Genomic DNA, 16,415 nt, shown 5'->3' with positions numbered 1-16,415 from the left:
TTCAAGTAGTGTCTTTCATATTGATTAGAGGATATGTAGTGTCTCTCCTGTTTGATTCATGTAAGTCATCCTAATGGATTAAAACTTGAAGCTCTTACTTTGTGACTAATCGTGTTAGGGCCCATGAGTGGTCAAAACCCTTGGGGTGATTTGTTTATGTTATTATAGCAGTGAGATTAATTTATTCTTATACCTATTTCATGTGTTTATGATGTGTTAGATGTCTTTATTGGTGTTTGTGCTAATAGTATTTTGGATTGGTATGGTATCATGATGTTGTTCCATGATTACCCTAAGATGTGTGCAAAGATTGCGCTATGTATTATTATCCTATTGACTAGGTTCCTATAGTAGTATTTACTCTTTTGTTCAACCATATTGACTTATATATTTATGGTGTTATTTATGATATTGGGTATTTGTTATAGCTTCGATTATTACATGCTTAAATAATTAGGAAGTGTGATATCCATATTAGATTCATTGAATTAATGTGCTATGTGTTAACCTCATAATGTTTTATGACACTTGAGTGCCAACACACTTAATCACATTCCACATTAGAGCTGAGTACACCATGCATGCCGAGCCACAAAAAATGTTGAGTTAGGAAAGACAACAAATGCTAAGTGATCTTCATGTGCCGAGTAGTTTTCAGATGCCGAGTGAAGATCAGATACCAAGTGAAGTGTAAGTACCGAGTAACATAAGGTGCCAAGTGTTAACAAGTGTCAAGCAACATAAGGTGTTGAGTGTTAACAAGTGCCAAGCAACATAAGGTGTCGAGTGATACAGTTTTGTTTAGGTGCCGAGCTATCTAGGAAATAGCATGTGCCGAGTATCAGCAATACTTCAGGAGCTGAGTAATTCAGATCATCAGCATAAGAGTTTGTAATTGCACAAACTATGATGCAAATAGTTTTTACAGTCGACATAAGGTAAATCTCGAAGGATTTAATGATGCGATCGAATCTTTTATTTTTCCTATGCAATATACATGTAGCCAATAAGAAAAATGATGAAGGCATGCAACCAATACAAGAAGTGCAAATAATAAGCAGAAATGAAGATTGAATATGGATCATAGATCCATACCTAACCCTAAATCCTCAAATGTCTTTATAAGGAAGATGAAATTTCATTGTAAAAAAATGAGTGGACATACAAGGGTGCACAAGGAAATTTATTTTCAAAAGCAAGGGTTATCAGATCACAAAGGATCAAGATCAGAGAAAGCGGAAAAGGTGCTTGCATTTAGCAATCAAGGATTGTAATCTATCAGGTTCATTATACCTAATACTTTCTAGCAATTGTATTAGAATGAAAATCCTATGGTGATAGGTTAGCTTAACAACTATTTCATAGATCCTTTAATTAGGTGATTAAATCCTTTAACAGGGTGACACTTCATGTTAAGTGTTTGTAAATCCTCTAACCAGGTCACTATTGATACAGTGTAAAGCCTTTAATAGGGCAGGCCTTTAAAAGGGCAGACCATCAGAAGTGGTTGAACAATATTGCTGCAGTAATTTTTGTGGGTATCATCCCCACCCCAGTTTTACCTTCTTATTCCTGGAGGGTTTCTGGGTTACCAAATTCTAGTGTTATGAGTTTTTGATGCATGTGTTTAGTTTCATGTTTACTTGATGTATTTACATGCATGCAATTTACTTTTAGTTAAAAGTTTTATTGGCTAAAGTGTGATACTTCTGATTCACCTCCCCCCCCTCTCATAAGTATTCTTTCCATATTTGAATATTCCAACAATTGGTATCAGAGCTAATCCAGGTTCTCACAAGGAAAGCCTAATAGCTTGGAGGAAAAGATCTAAAGATGGAAGCTTTCAAACTTGGAAAGATCATTGAAAATCAGGTGATAGATGTGCAACTTGCTCTACATAGCTTGGAGGAATTTAGAAACAAGTTGAGAAACTCATTAAAAAAAAAGAAGGATCTAGCCATAGCTGAAAATGATATACACTGCAAGGAGATTGATACCACCAACATATTTTCCAACGGAGACACTAAAGAGTTTGATGCAGCAATAGCAAAACTGATGGAGAAAAATAAAATTCAAGTAGAGGAGATAAGATCTCTCAAGATGGAACATGAATCACAGGCCATAATGATATGTGAAATTACTGAACACAAGAAAAGAGTAGTTGAAGATAAAGTTATGATGGAAAATGACAAAAGAAATCTTGCAAACAGACTTGAAGAGAAATGTACTAAATTGACAAGGATCTCAAACATGCAGATGGATACACTTGCCCAAATGATGAACCTTCATCATGAACTCAATATGAAAGATATTGAGATCTCTACTTTGAAGATGTAGAATGAATTGAACAGAGAAAAAGAGGTAGCAGAGAATCTCAACAAATCAAGTGAAGCCATCAAGTATTTTGAACAGTTGCTGAAATCCCCAAAATCTGCCCATGATACATCAGGACTAGGATACAATAGCACTAAAGTTGGGAATCATCAAAGAGTGTTGAACAAAGAAGTGGTAAAGGTAAGAATTCAAAACCCACTTCTCATCACTGTAATAAGAAGGGGCATACAGCTAGTGTGTGCAGGAGTAGAAGATTCAATCAATCAAACACACCCAAAAATAAGAGTTTCTGTCACAAGTGCAACATGCAAGGACATATGACATGAAATTGTAGATCCAATGTCACAAGGACTTAGAGATTTGATGGACATTGTTATAATTACAAAAAGTATGGACATAGGGCATTTGAATGCAGATCAAAACCTATGTGGACATCAAATCAACTAGCAAAAATAGAAGGGAATGAAAGTCATTATCATTGGGATTACAATACCAGATATAGCTACCATTATTGTCAAGAATATGGACATATACTATAGAACTACATAAGAACATATTTCAGAGGAAACTACAAAAGATGGTTGAAACAAACTACATGTTTCAGTTGTTTGAAAATTGGTCATATCAACAAAAACTATCCTACAAGATCAAAGGCACCCAAGATTGAAGAAAACCAAGGAAAAGAAAAAATTGATGTCAAAAAGATAAGGGGGCAAATGAACAAGACTTGGAAAAAGAAAGATGAATGCAACACATCAAGTGGAGGGATCACTTCACCCAATGGGTCAAGTGATCACACTTCATCAAACTAAGCATGAGAAGTACACAGGACTGATATACAAAGCTATATCACACATCAGTCCCAAGACAAAGAAGATAAGCAAAGTATAAACCTACATGAAACAAGATGTCAAGACAAAAACTAAACGTTGTTGCCAAGCTGACTTTGGATATCGAGTTAAACTCCAACAGATGCCGAGCTCCCAACAGTGACCGAGCTAATAACTGATGCCGAGTTGGTTAACTCAAATGGAAGCCAAGTAAAGTGGAAATATAGTGGAAGCCGAGTTAGGTTAAAATTTCTTCAGAAGCTGAGTTGGTAGTTGAGCATTTAATGTGATGGAAATAGGGTATATTATCACGATTTCAATCAGTTTTACTCATCGCGATCAAGAAGCAAAGAAGAAGAAAGAGAGTTGAGCGAATTCATAGCAAGAATCCAACATATCAAGCAAATTGCAACTACATTCAACACATTTTTTCATCGATCTTGAGGTATTTTCATTTGTGTCGAGCTACATAGTTTCGTATTCTTTTGTTCTGTAAACCCTAGTTTGCATAAATGGCGTGAAGCTCGAGAAAATTGAGGTAAAAGAGTCTTTTGAAGTGCAGTTAGTTTCAAATGAGGTCAAGCAACCTGATTTACATCCTATACCCGAAGTTGCCTACAAAAATGACCCAACCGGAGCTCTCTCCCATATTCCCCCAAAAGTTGTAATGGTTCAAGACGTGAGAAAATGCTACAACTGTAAGATAGGAGCCCTAGGAGACATGGAAATAAGACAAGCCTATGAGAAACTGTGTGTAGATGGAGTCTTGAAAGAAGAATTCAAAATTGTTGAAAGAAAGGGTTTGACCTGAGTTTTAAGCTTTCCCACCGTATTCAAAACAGAATGGGTTAGACTTGTACTGAGCAAAATTCATGGTGGAAATTTGTGGTTAGAAGATATTCCCATCAAATTGACCAAAGAAATCATACATAGAGTAACAGGGTACCCAACCCTAGATTGGTACAAAACCCTGAGAAGTAAATCAAAGGATGTTATTGAAAAGAACACTAGTGCCCAGTGGAATAAAAGAGGAATGACAATTCACACCATACAGGATCCTCTAGTTGAGTTTGTTGTTAGAGTCATTGCCCATAAATTCTACCAATCCAATAGACTCAACAGTGTACCATGTATTGCAGTAGATGTAGGCTACAAATTGGTGAAAAAGGATCATACTTATGATCTTGTAGAACTACAACTACAACAGATCAATGAAAACCTAGCTGCCATAAGAAGAACAAAGGGCACTCAATGAAAATTTGGAGCAATCCTAGTTTGCATATTCTTTTATGTTCAGAATGAGTTTCTTTCTTTTGGCAAAGTGGCATGGAGGAATGATAGAACCATCATTGCCCAAATTAATGAATATATAGAGCAAATGGGAGAAAATTTTGATACTTTGATGACAAGCTATTTTGAGGATTTCAATAAATCCATGAAGAAAAGATCAAGGATAACAGTTTCCTTAGTGGAAAAACATACTAATGATATATGTTTCTTAGTTGGCATTGATTTTACCTATATTCAAGCAATAATACCAAGGGTAAGATGGCTAAAGCCATTTGGATATGAAATTAATATTGATGAGGCATCTGCAGCAATAACTGCATTATTGGCAGAAGAAACAGATAAAAGTGCTCCACATTTTGGCACTTATGATGTGGTAAGATCAAATATAAACATGGAATTAAAAACTACTTCCACATTGAAGAAGAAAGAAAATTTATTAAAGAAGATTAAGAAAAAATTTGGTAAAGAAATTGAGGTTGAAGCAGAAGAAGAAGAAGATGATAGTGATGATGAAGATGAGCAAGAACAAGGGCCAATGGAATTAACTCAAGGTCTTGGAGAAGACAAGGAGGAAGGTGCAGAGGAAGAAGAAGCCAAGGAAGCACCAACTGAAGCTGAGCCAAAGAAGAGAAAGGCAACAGAACAGCCTTCAGCTAAGCCCAGATCAAAGAAAGCTACCACGCCATCACCTCAAAAGCCAACAACACGAGCTACAACAAGGGCCTCCACTCAAAAAGCCAAAGAGGAAGTTACAAAGAAGAAGAAAATCAAGGAAACACAGGAAGAGCCAAGGAAAAGAAGAAGATATGTGGCTCAACCTGACACTAATGAAGAAGACCAATCTAAAAAGGTAAGCTATTCTTCAGTTGATACCTTATGTAAAAATATTGGAACTGGTGACTTAAGTAATTTAAATAAAGTTGATTTCAATAAATTTACTAAAGAAGAATAGAATAAGATAGAAGAAACAGTTTATGGAATGATGGCACAGTTCAAGTACACTCCACTTGAACTAGATGGACAATTGCCAAAAGAACTGTCAAAAATTGTAGAAGACAGATGGCATTTCTGTTTGAAAATGGAGAAGGAGATGAGGGAATCAATCCTAGCAAGTGTATTGCTAGATTTGACTAAGGAACAAGTAAAGAATGAGTCAAAAGGCACAATAATAGGTTTACACCTAAATACAGGGCATTCTTCATACTCCAAAACAAGATGGAAGAAATTGTTCAAAGAACAATGAAATCATGGAAGAACTTGTACAAAAATATTGAAGATTTTCTTGAAGAAGAATACAAGGAAGAAGTTGTTGTACCAATAGAGGAGAGGAGAAAAAGGAATGAAGATGAAGAAAAGAAAAGAGAAGAAGAAAGGAAAGAAGATGAAGAAAAGAAAAGAGAAGAAGAGAGGAAAGAAGAAGAACAAAAGAAAAGAGAAGAAGAGAAGAAGGAAGAAGAAAAAGATGGAGAGGAGGAACAGACACAAAAACAAGATATAATGGGAATAGTTGAGCAAGAGCAGCAACTAGATCAGAGTGTGCAAGACACATAATTGCCACCCCCAAGCCCTCCTCAAGCATCCATCTCACCTGCAGACACTGTAACTATTACTGATGTTCCTGATACTTCTGGTCAGAATATCAATCCATTAACTGCAAAAGATCTTAAAAGAATTCTTGGCCAATCTACACAACAAGCAATATTATGTGCAGATCCAGTATTGGTCAGTATAGATGAATTGCAAAAACTAGTAGAAAGTACAGTCAAAGATAAGGTGAATCCACAAGAACCACCTTCTATCATCTCTACAACTACTAGTAACAAGCATAGTTGATGCTGCAATACAGAAGCCAAGTGCAGCTATAGAAAAAAGAACAGAACAAACAAGATAGACTATTACATCTGATCCTACAGTACAAACACAAGGTGCACTTCGAAAGATTACAATAATTGATCATGGTAAATAGAAGGAGGAGGAAACAGTGAAAACCCCTAAAGAATAGGAGGCAATACAAACATTAATAGATTTGCCTACCTCGAGAACTCCTTCACACCAGCCATTGCAAATATCTGTACCAGCATCTAGTACTACTAGAGTTGCAAGGGTACTTCACTATGGAGACCCTGAATTAGATGAGGAGATAGTCATACCAGGCTATGACTCAAAATCAATAACCATTGATCAAATCAATGAGGTGCAGGAAGCACTGAATAGGAGGAAAAGACAGGAGATACATAGGAAGGAGTATAAACAAAAGCAAACATTATATGAGATTAAGGACATCTTTATGGATGCCTTCAGTTTGCAATCACTAGATGAGTCAAAGCATATCATGGAGCAATTAATAGATATTGTTGACCAAGTGACAAATGAAGACCTAGAAACAAATGCAAAACTTATGGAATGGTCAGAAAGAAAATTTCAGGGGAAAGTGAATGAGAAAATATCAAGTCAAATTGCACTTTCACAAGTTGAATTGGCAAAGCTTATTGACAAAGTGAAAAAGGTACTTGAGAATATATTCTCATTGTACAAAAAGTTGTGTGATTTTTCATACTTCACACAAAAAACAAGCTAAAAGATACTGAGCTTGGAAAGAAATTTAAACATTTCAAGCATGCAGCTACCTAAAGATCCAGCTCAAAGTGAGAAGCATTTTGCTCAATCGCTTCACACTCACAAAAAAATAGTTGTATTAATAGCAGATGAGGCTAATATCAAGGCCAAATTAATATAGCTCCAATCCTCCATTACCCCACATTTAGAGATACTCCATAAAGAGCAAGTATATGTTGAAACTATTCTCAAGAAAGACCCAAATCTTTCTACATCAGATGAACTTATTCATCTTGTTTTCGAGACTGCCATCCAGCATAAGTTACTGGAAATTGCTTTGAACAATTGGGATGCAGCTCTCAGGACGATTATGGAGGTAAACAACACATTTTTGGCTAAATATGGTCTTAACCCTTAAACATTCTTCGACATAAGTGTCAAAAAGGGGGAGAAAACAGACATAATAGGGGGAGATATAGATATTATGAGATGAATTAATGGGGGAGAAAAGATACAAAGGAGGAGCATGATATACAGATAAGGCACAATCAACTCAGGGGGAGTTACAAAATTTTTGAGGTATATATATTGTAAGCTACAAATTTTAATCAAGTTTTCTTTAAACTCTGTATATACCAATCAGATTAGTAAATATACTTATAAGGTCAGTTAAGTTTTTTTGTCACTCATGTCAAAGGGGGAGATTGTTAACCTCATAATGGTTTTTGACAATTGAGTGCCAACACACTTAATCACATTCCACATTGGAGCCGAGTACACCATGCATGTTGAGCCACAACAAATGTTGAGTTAGCAAAGACAACAAATGTTGAGTGATCTTCATGTGCCGAGTAGTTTTTAGATGTTGAGTAGTTTTCAGATGCTGAGTGAAGATCAGATACCGAGTGAAGTGTAAGTGTTGAGTAACATAAGGTGCCAAGTGTTAACAAGTGCCGAGAAACATAAGGTGTCGAGTGATTCAGTTTTGTTTAGGTGCCAAGCTATCCAAGAAACAACATGTGCTGAGTATCAGCAATACTTTAGGAGCTGAGTAATTCAGATTATCAGCATAAGAGTTTGTAATTGCACAAACTATGATGCAAATAGTTTTTACAGCCAACATAAGGTAAACCTTGAAGGATTTAATGATGAGATCGAATCTTTTATTTTTCCTATGAAATCTACATGCAGCCAATAAGAACAATGATGAAGGCATGCAACCAATAGAAGAAGTGCAAATAATAAGCGAAAAATGAAGATTGAATATGGATCGTAGATCCATACCTAACCCTAAATCCTCAAATGTCTTTATAAGGAAGACAAAATTTCATTGTAAAAAAATGAGTGGACATACAAGGATGCACAAGGAAATTTATTTTCAAAAGCAAGGGTTATCAGATCACAAAGGATCAAGATCAGAGAAAGCAGAAAAGGTGCCTGCATTTAGCAATCAAGGATTGTAATCTATCAGGTTCATTATACCTAATACTTTCTAGCAATTGTATTAGAATGAAAATCCTATGGTGATAGGTTAGCTTAACAACTATTTTGTAGATCCTTTAATTAGGTGATTAAATCCTTTAACAGGGTGACACTTCATGTTAAGTGTTTGTAAATCCTCTAACCAGGTCACTATTGATACAGTGTAAAGCCTTTAACAGGGCAGGCCTTTAAAAGGGCAGACCATCAGAAGTGGTTGAACAATATTACTGCAGTAATTTTTGTGGGTATCATCCCCACCTCGATTTTACCTTCTTATTCCTGGAGGGTTTCTGGGTTACCAAATTCCAGTGTTATGATTTGTTGATGCATGTGTTTAGTTTCATGTTTACTTGATGTATTTACATGCATGCAATTTACTTTTAGTTAAAAGTTTTATTGGCTAAAGTGTGATACTTCTGATTCACACCCCCCACCCCCCCCCCCCCCCCCCCCCCCCCCCCTCTCATAAGTATTCTTTCCATATTTGAATATTCCAACACTATGGATATTCACCTTTTTTCATTTTAGTAATTTATGCAAATGGGCTATTTAAATGAAATTAATTAGATGCTTTAATTACATGATTTCACATAACTATTGCTTCAACTATTATTAGTGTGCATCTACACTTGATTGTGTTTGTTTATTGCGTAGGACTTACATCCTCAGTAGTGGCAGATAGAGTTTATGATTAGACCTCTCATGTTGATCCAATATCATCCCTATATGGATGATCTAGTTTATGATTAGACCTCTCATGTTGATCCAATATCATCCCTATATGGATGATGTATCTTTATATTGTTATTTTAACACTTTGACAATTGATATACCCAAATTCATTATGCATTTGTGATTTTATCCATGAGTGCATCTGTACATGTAGGAATTTACAATATTAATAAAAAGTTGTTAAAATATTTTGATTCATTCATTTAATGGGAATTCTATAATTTATTTAATTTATTTAATTTATTTAATTTATTTTAATTTGCTAGCTAATTTACTATATAGTTTAATTCTAATTTTATTGGAATTCTCTGATTTAATTTGGGAAAGGGATAAATTAGTTATTAAGGAATTTTAATAACCTAATTTATAAATCACTTTAGAAAAGTTCTTATATTGGCAAAAATGAAATTTAACGTTCACTTCTCTTTCGGCTTAGTTCATTTTTTGGAGAGAAAATGACCAAACCCTCTTCTTGGCATTTTTTCTTATTTTGTTCATTGGGTGAGAGTGGCTTGTTGGATCATCACAAGGTTAGTCTCATTGGATTTGTAGGGGAAAATCTTGCTATGCCAAGCATTTTAATGGATTCAAGTTGTCTATTATATTATGGAATCATTTCCCATTATAGCCCTTTTGGCTGCAAGATAGGGCCTTATCATTTTAATGAATTTACATCATTTAAGATTCTATTTCTTGTTCCTAAATATTCAGGGTTGAGAACTAGTATTCCCTTCTATTTTTATGCAATCCCACCACCTGATTGGATTGGGGTGAACATTTCTACTTCGTAGGAAATTAGAAATGTAAGTTTTAGCACTATTATGCTACCAATTTTTATGTGGTTGCTTGGAAGTCAATTTTTATTTAACATTTCTTGGGTTGGGCCTATTTTCTCAATTGGTTTTCAATTTCATTGAATTCCAAGATGTTTTATTTTGGATGTTTAAGGTATTGTCTCATTTTGTGTACCAACTAGTTTTCACCCATTTCTCTTTTTGTCTTAATTAGGGATTAAATCATGTAACCCTTGTATAAATAATTAGGATCATGAAATTGGAATGGTTATGTACTTGGTATACTTACATGTTAGATGTACTTCATCATGTGATGTTTATTGATGGTTATTGGTAAGGTAGATCTCATGAGACAACACCAATGATCTTGTTGGCAAGTTAATATTTTTATGCTCGAGGTATGGTTAGGGCCTTTAAGGTCTCATGATGCCATTATCGTAGGGATAAAATGAGCACAATTATTTGCATTTGGTTGCATCTTATCCTTTTTCTTTCCCTTCATTGTGATGTTTCTTTTGTACATGCTTTATGTTGAAGATTTTGATTATCATGGATAAGAGTAGAATGATGTTATGTGAGTTATGTTGATCCTCCACACACTTATTGATTCTATCAATTATTTTATCTTGATTTTGGTGGTTTTGTTACTCCTCGGTCTAGAGGTTTTATCTTTCTATGCTTATTTTTATGCTTTTTAGGGTGGCTCACCTTTTGATGTTGCATGGGAGAGAAATTTCTCATTAAACATTCTATTATCTTGAATAATACAAGCAATCTATCACCTTGAAAAGAAAAGTATTGCGAGAACCTTTGTTGTCTCTTGTGATCCTTGAAAGACATTTTGCGTAGCCCATGGGGAATACTCACGCATGGGTCTATCCTAACTCGTGTGAGCTTTCAAGATATTTTTTTAGATGGAAACTAGTGAGTATTTTCATAATTTAAGAAGATGCCATTTGTACTTCTAGATACCCTTTTGGGAGTTCTTTCTTCCTAGAGCTTGACATATTTCTTATTGGATGTGCAAGATGCTAATGTGATGATCTCTCTTTGTTGTGGTGTTTTAGCTTGGTAAATGAACTTGTGTGGATTAATCACTTAGGAACATTAGATTTGGGCTTTAAAATTAACCACACTTATAATATTAAATTACATTTTGAGATTAACCTTGTATGACTAATTCATGTAGATAGAATGAATGTGTGTTAGTAAGTGATGAAAGCTTGGGGATCTTTGGTTGTTTGGTTAGTTAATTCATTTATTGTAATTTATTTTATGTTTATTGTTTCATGTATTTATTGTAAGTTTGGTAGGGAAAGTAAGATTCTAAGAATGGGGGGATGTATCAAGATCTCTAAAATGTTTACCACTAAAAAAAATCACATTCACACTTAATCCACCATACACATCTCAGCCTTAAGCTTGAAATTTTATATGCAACATCATATATCAACATCTAATATGAGATCTAAATTCTACTAACATGAATAAAACATGTATGCAAACAATCAACACATTTACACAAAGATTTGGTAATGCAGAAAGCCTCCAAGGTGAAGATAAAGCTATGATGGGGATGACACCAACAAAATCTTCACTAATATAGAAATAAAGTGTGTCTATTAGGGCTATAAAGTTTGATCACTTTTGATGTTCCTCTGAGGGGTATGCCATGTTAAGATACTACATGAATTATTTAGTCTACCTTGATTAAATGATTTCAACTACATAATTAAGTGAGCACTTTGTTAGGAGATTTGCATTGGCCTGTTAGGACCACTCTATTAAGGAATTTACCTTGAGGCGCCTCTTAAAATTTATTAGTACTTGGTCCTTTAGTTTGCAATAGAATACTAATAAACATCTCCCCTATAAAATCTTATTACCTCTTTGTGATAGATCGTCAATAGCTTCTCTCTGCACTTCTAGGTTGCCTTACTACTCCTTAATAATTAACTTCACTAAATTCACCTTCATCTTCACATCCAAAATTATAACTCATGACATCAAGAATCAAGTCTAAAAACTATTAGCATGAATTCTTATGGTATTCCTTTGGGGAAATATCCAAGTCATTGGATATATGTTTTACATGATTGACATGTTGCATTCATGACTATGTTTGTCATTGATGTCAATATAGTATTGTTTATATGAAGATTGGCAGAGTAGTAGACTGAGAATGAGGTTGTACGAACTATGTATTGATGATCAGGTCAAACAAAATTAAGGATGTATTCCATACTTGTCCGTAGAACTAGGACATAGTGTGTAATACATGCAATGAAGGAAGAACTAAATCTGATTGTGAAGAATGGGACATGGGAATTGGTTCTTAGACCTAAAGACAAGATTGTTATAGGAATTGAATGGGTATTTAGAATAAGATGAATGACCAAGGTGAGGTCGAGAGGACTAAAGAAATATTGGCATGCAAAGGATATTCATAGCAAGAATGTAGTGCCTGCCCTCGTTTACATCTTTTCTGGACATATTGTTGTTATCATTATCAGACTATGTTAGACTAGTTTTATGTTGATGGATTAGTGGTATTGTTTTGAGATTATCAGACATTATGTTATGGATTCAGTTGGTATATGATGAGATCATTTAGAATTTACATTTCATGTATGCATGATGATCATTACATTGCTTTCAGTTACTGTTGATGATTAGTTAGATGGTTTATTATCTCATGTGTTTTATTATGGATACTTACCCCATACTAGCATGTGTATGGTGTGCATGTTTTCTTATTGTATGGCATTTCTGATGTGGTTAAGGAAGGGATTCTTAGTCACCTACTTAGTCGAGATCTACATGATGCACGACTTCCTGCCATTGTCTGTTTAGCTTAGCATTATATATATTGTATGTACATGCATGGTTTTTCTGCAGGTTGTAGGTACCGGGTATCAGCTTCCCTAAATTTTCAGGATGAGTGTACCCTATTATACTATCTCAATGATAAGAGAAGGGAGATAAATTCCCAAGTCCAAATCCCAAACCCTTAAACCATTTGTCCTAGTGAGGTAGGACAAGTATCTAGATATTTTACCCACCAAATGTGTCGGATGACATATTTTGTGATTTTTAACCCTTTAGAATGATTTTGTGTGAATTGCTCTATGATGGATTTTCATATTTTATCTTAGAGGTCTATGGTGAATTTTCTATTAATTAAGTCTTAATAAATAGATTTAACTAATAAATTAATTATTTGAGAAAAATTAATATAAAATATCATGATCTTTGATATTTTGATTATAATTAATTAAATTAGAATTAATTGAGGAAAAATAATTAAATAAAAGAAAATTAGAAATTAAAAAATATATATTATTATTAAATAATAATAAATTAATAAATAAATAATAATAATAAAAGTTATAAAAATTAAAATGAAAGTTATAAAAATTTAAATAGAAATTATATAAAAGTAAATTGGAGTTATAAGCTTGTCTGGGAGTTAACACACCTTTTCTTTTCTCATATGTCAACGACATAGGCGTTAGTGCATCAATTAAGCACATGGTGTCTACAACCTTATGATTCATCTAGAAGGTAGGAAAAGACACATGCTTAGTTGGTGACACGTACTAGCTGTTTCTAGAGTCATTCTAGGTGTTTCCTAAGAGCTCTTTATATTCAGGCATTCCTAGAAGCCTAGACATAGCGTTGGGAGAGCATTTGGAGCATTGGAGGACTCGAGAACTCTGAAGAAGGGAGGAGCTTGCTCTGCGGGTTTTCTGAGGAAGAGCAATTTAGCATCAGAATCCGAGTAGATTCTTGTGATTTTTATTTATGCTATTTCTGCATCTTGCACTTCTTGTCTTCTTCATGTCTTCCATATGTCTTCTGATGATTTTTTTCTTTTTTTTTAAATTATATGCATTCTCAATATGGGTAGTTAAAATTGATTATATGCATAGATCTGAGAAGAGCACGGGGCTAGGGTTTAAATTGTAGCCAAATCTATTAGCAACTTATTGAGTAAATTTGGAGAAGAAAATATTTCATGGTTTCATTTAAATTGAAAGCATTTAGAAAATTGCATTGTTATGAACATGCTAATTCAGATCTGCAAATATATATATATATATATATATATATATATATATATATATAATTGGAGAATCATATGTCATATCGCTTTGCGATTTGCATTTTTTTGCAAAATGCTTTAATTAAAATCGAATGTTAATCACATCGTGATTTACGTTTTTAAAGAAAATGTTATAAAAATTTATAAAGAACGAATCACATATTATATGTGGGTGGGGAGGGTCAAGCTCGTACCCCCACCTCTGTACCTACGGCAGTGGGCGGCGGCACTGCTGCCGCAGGCTCTACAACCACTATCGTAGGCCTGCGTCAGCAAGCCCGCACGGCACCCCATTTCCTTTGATGTGTATTGTCATATGTATATGACATTGATACGATATCGTGGGTTAAAAAAAATGTGACACGGTTTGTAATTCTATTTTCATATGATATCAAATCAAAATTGTTATAATTCAATTTTATATTTCATTTTTTTTATATAATGTTAATAATTATTTATATATTTATATATATATATATATATATATATATATGTATGTATGTATGTATGTATGTATGTATGTATGTATGTATGTATATGTATATATGTAATATGTAAATATGTTATTAATTAATTTGAATTAGTATAGATAAATGATTTATATCAAAGGTCCATTTTTATAATGGTGAACTCTTTAATAATTTTCAAAGATTTAATTGTTTTAAATTATTAAATAAAGTATATGAAATTTAATTGGTAGTTTGGTGGGGGACATTTTCAAACAAATATTATAATTGGAAAATGGATTTTAGATCTATTAAGGAAAACTTGTATTCATCCAAAACGGTACATGGAAAAACGTATAAAATGTTCCTCCATTCATTCTTCAAACTTGGAAACATAAACTGAGACCTCTACATTTAAATTCAAGTTTGTAAATTTAGCAAAACCAAAACATGTTTTTATATTTTGTATTCTTTATGCTATTGTTTTGGGTTTTGGGTTGACTAGTGTTGACCAATTATAGGACGTCTACCAGAGGCTTGGGGGTTATGTGATTGTGATGTCACGATGATGTTTTTAATCTCGATCTTTATAAACCCAACCATAGTTATGTGATGGAATGCTCTATGTAATGTTTGTAAATTACTGATTGTTATAGTTGAGATTCTTATGCATGAGACACTTGACTTAACCATTTTTGATTCATCAATCAGTTATCCTTGGTTGTTTTCTAGTCACCATGATGGGATTGAAATGTGGATTTATTCTTGATGATGTCATGTTGTGACATGTTTTGACTCAACCATTTTGGAGTCTTTGATCAGTATGATTGAGATATATTTTGGTTAATGAGAACCAATGGATACTTTTGATTATCAGTGATACTCCAGTTGCCAATAGAGAGTTTTTGTGATCATGATTTTCTATGGATGCTTGCTCATGGAGATTTGATGCTTTTATGCATATTTGATGATTTTTATTATGGATTATCTTTTGTGATTTTGATATTTATGATTCCATGAGCTTAGGGTAGGATATCTACATGTAGTGTCGGGAAGTGGCTTGCAATGGGAGTCGGGGCCCTAAGAGGTTGCCAAGGTAACTCATTGTAAGTTGGATTAATAAGTGAAAACATTCACACCTAATACTAACTGAATGAACCTAAAAAGATAAGTGTTTTGTTCTCACCCATGCCTTGAGTTCTTGTATAGACTAGGATGGGAGTAGAGAGAATGCATGGTTATGACCTTGCATTCCAGATTATGCCTCGTCAGTATGAGAGGATACTAGTGGCCGCATGAGATCAGTATGGACTCGTGGAGTTTAGCTAACTGCCAGGGTAACTTGTACATGATATATGCGATGACACTTTCCTGCTTACATAGTAGGTTCCTACATGTCATTGTGTGCCTTTGGGATTAGATGTCGATTTTGTGATGGAACCTTTGAGTTAGTATACTTTTAGGATTCCTAGACTTGTAAAGATTTATGCTATGTGTTTGGATAGCCTGTTTGGGACTTGAGATTATCTCCTCAACACGGTGGGAGTGGACCACTTAGGTACCACACGGTCAGGTTGTAGTGTTTTTCCACTCTTATCATTTGAGATCTATTGAGACATCATGGCTGATGCATCCTTTGTGAAGATGGATATGTATCCTTTTATTGATGATTAGCATATGTTAGATGATGTTATCTTATGCTTTAATTTTCATGTTAGATTACTTTCTACATATGATATAGTATATGTTAGGACTGACATTCCTACTATGTTAATATCGATGATCTCTTCGGTGCTTTGAAATGTTACGCACTGAGGGATGGCTAGGGCCCACGATGGTCTAATGA

The sequence above is a fragment of the Cupressus sempervirens genome, chromosome 7 (genome assembly GCF_028749045.1).
Source record: "Cupressus sempervirens isolate cs-2001-9-10 chromosome 7, ASM2874904v1, whole genome shotgun sequence".
NCBI lineage: Eukaryota > Viridiplantae > Streptophyta > Pinopsida > Cupressales > Cupressaceae > Cupressus > Cupressus sempervirens.
This window is presented reverse-complemented; position numbering follows the sequence as displayed.